General features: G+C 42.0%; 1 long non-coding RNA gene across 1 annotated transcript; it reads right to left on the bottom strand.

The window, feature by feature from the left end:
• Positions 1-399: 399 nt before the first annotated feature.
• LOC124009314 lies at positions 400-2,525 on the bottom strand. Its single transcript, XR_006834274.1, has 3 exons — positions 2,387-2,525; positions 1,925-2,063; positions 400-1,530 (listed from the first exon to the last, which is right to left on the bottom strand). It is a non-coding gene; the product is annotated as an uncharacterized LOC124009314 (long non-coding RNA).
• Between the last annotated feature and the right edge of the window lie 411 nt (positions 2,526-2,936).

The raw sequence follows: 2,936 nt of genomic DNA on the forward strand, positions 1-2,936 counted from the left end.
TGCTTGACTTCACACCGGAACTGAGTTCCGAAACCTCACATTTTCTACCGGCACCCAATATGAGAACGGGCACCTATTTCAGTCCACTGCCTATCAGCAGTGTGTGTGAGAGACTGAAACACTAACTGACATTTGTATGTCTTAATGGTCAGTATTGAAGCGAAAAGATTAGGCCTAGTTCTCTTTACGGGCCCTTTATCACAGTTGCACAACTCCAATCCATGTTTCTTCCTCACTCTTTTACCGGACTTACACTGTAAAGCCTACCCAAACCAAACTGTCCTGGCTCAGATGTTTTATTTTTTTAATTGTTGTTTCTAGTACGGTTCCAGCAACTATGGTGGATCTGTAACCTGGCCAGCCCAGTAGTGCTCGACTTGTCTCCGTTTGGCCCAGTAGTGTAAAAAGGGTGTAGTTGATCATTTAATGTCAATGATTGGCTAGGGAGATCTCAAACACCTCTATAACTCAGTCTCTGATTCACCTATTAGCCAAGGACAAAAAACAGAGACAGTGCAGCCCTAGAGGACTGGAACTATATCAGTCAGTGCATTCAGAAAGTATTCAGACCCCTTGACTTTTTCCACATTTTGTTACATTACAGCCTTATTCTAAAATGGATTAAATTGGATTAATACCCACAATACACCATTTTTTGGTTGTCCTTCTGGAACGTTTTCCCATTCCCACAGAGGAACTCTGGATCTCTGTCAGAGTGACTATCGGGTTCTTGGTCACCTCCCTGACCAAGGCCCTTCGCCCTCGATTGCTCAGTTTGGCCGGGCGGCCAGCTCTAGGAAGAGTCTTGGTGGTTCAAAACTTCTTAAATTTAAGAATGAAGGAGGCCACTGTTCTTGAGGACCTTCAATGTTGGGAGCCTAGCTCATTAGTACACCCTTGTGGTTGAATATCTTATGATACAACAATTCATAATGTTGAACAAATACCATCAAGGGATATGTAACAATTTACAATAACGAACACCTTATGAAACATCTGTGAAAACCAATCCAGCAATATTTTAGATTTAAATACATTAAAAATATATATTGTTGGTACATGTGTGTCAACTTACTTTCTGATTTTCTTGTACACTCACTCACATGGCAATGAAAGACTGAAATACTGAATTCTGGTGTGTGGAATATAGAGGAGGTGGGTGCTCTGCCGATGTAAGGTTGTCACTTGGGTGCTGCGCGGATGGGAGTTTGTCGCTTGGGTGCTGCAAGGTTGGAAGCCTGTCACTTGTTTTCAACATGTAGTCAGTCTTGGAAGGTGGACTCGAAGAGGGAAACTGCAAAGTCCAGGCGCTGCTGCCCTCTTTGTTCTGAGGGTTTACAGTGCTAGTGTTTTTAGCTAATCTGTGCAGCTCACATTATGTGGCCAGTATGATATTTGTCTTGCTCTTTCTTAGCAGATATTGACAACATGACAATAACAGTAGCTGATGTAATGAAAAGTTGGAGGGTGGTTGGTAATGGAGGACATCAGGTGGATCCAGGTCTGGGTGTTAGGCAGAACCCCTAGGTCCTGGAGAACAGGAGCAGAGTAAAGGGAACCGGATAGGAGACAGATGTAAACAAGCAAACACACAGGTTAATGGATTATCAGGTATGTAAAAATACAGTTATTGAATGATTCAATTTAAATGTTTGATTCGACATGAAATAATGTTAATGGGAAGACAGAAAAGAAAGGATACCCGTCAAATTGTTAATGTCAGTGGGGTTGGTAGGGGATGGTCCTTCACCTTAACAGTACCTACCTGGAAGTGGCGGTTACTTAATGTGACCCAGTGGTTAGCCTTGAGATTGACTATTTGGAGAAACCACTGGGCCAGTGTTGGTACTGCTGACAGCATGGTGATGCCACCCACCATGAGGCAGCAAATACAAATAGTAATCATCTGAGATTTTATAGTCACCTTAAACGGATGGTGACCCCAGCGAGGAGCAAAAGAGCATCAAGCTTTCCCAGGTATCATTTTCCTTTCTTCCAAGCCAATTGATTCTCCTCGGGTGGCTCTCCTTTTTCTCAAGAGCCTTGTCCATGTTCAGTCTCACCTTGATTGATAAAATAAATAAATGCAATTTTATTTCATGCTATTACAAATACATCTCTTATACATCTCTTGTAAGGCCAGAAAATAAACAGCAGACAATAATTTTGACCTGGTCAAAAACCTCCACATCCTTCTCAGTCCGTGCCTGAAGGTGGTCCTCGAAGGCGTTCTGATCTGGTTTGACAACTTCCACCACACCAGGTGGAGTATCAGTGATCTCAATGTACGTTATACAAAAATAGCAATGTAAAAACACTAAGTCAATCACACATTTTTTTATACTACAGTATAGGCAATAATTTTATGTATAATTCCATTGTTTACCTCAGTAAACAACTGCGACTCCCGTCCGTACAGCAGGCGATAGAGTGAGTACTCTGGAGGCCTGGACGATGCTGTTGTGTACGAGAACCTTGGGTGTTGAAGATGTCCATCATCGCCTTGGAGGTAGCCTCGCCAGTCTGTCTGGTCATTGATGGGTATCATACAAAAGAAAATACATTTTTGGTTCCAAGCACCCTTTTCATTTGGGTTTACAGACGGGAATTTAGAGTTAAGCACATTATCTTAATTTACAGACTTTAATGGGTATTGCCTCCACCCACCTGGTAAAATAATAGGTCGCCATCAGGCTAGACAGGTATTCACCTTCAAGCACAATGTGACAAATTGAAACATAGTTTTCTCTCTGATATGACATTCATTGAAATCATAATAATTTCAGAATGTGATCGATAAACAAACTGTTATTTCACTTGCCCAGCTGTCCATATCCTTGACAATCCAATGCCAAAAGAAGTGTATGTTGATTTTGGCAATCATGTGCTTCACTCTGAAATGGCCAACATGCATCTCGGCATGGTCAGCATGGTCT

Source organism: Oncorhynchus gorbuscha, linkage group LG22 (genome assembly GCF_021184085.1).
Source record: "Oncorhynchus gorbuscha isolate QuinsamMale2020 ecotype Even-year linkage group LG22, OgorEven_v1.0, whole genome shotgun sequence".
NCBI lineage: Eukaryota > Metazoa > Chordata > Actinopteri > Salmoniformes > Salmonidae > Oncorhynchus > Oncorhynchus gorbuscha.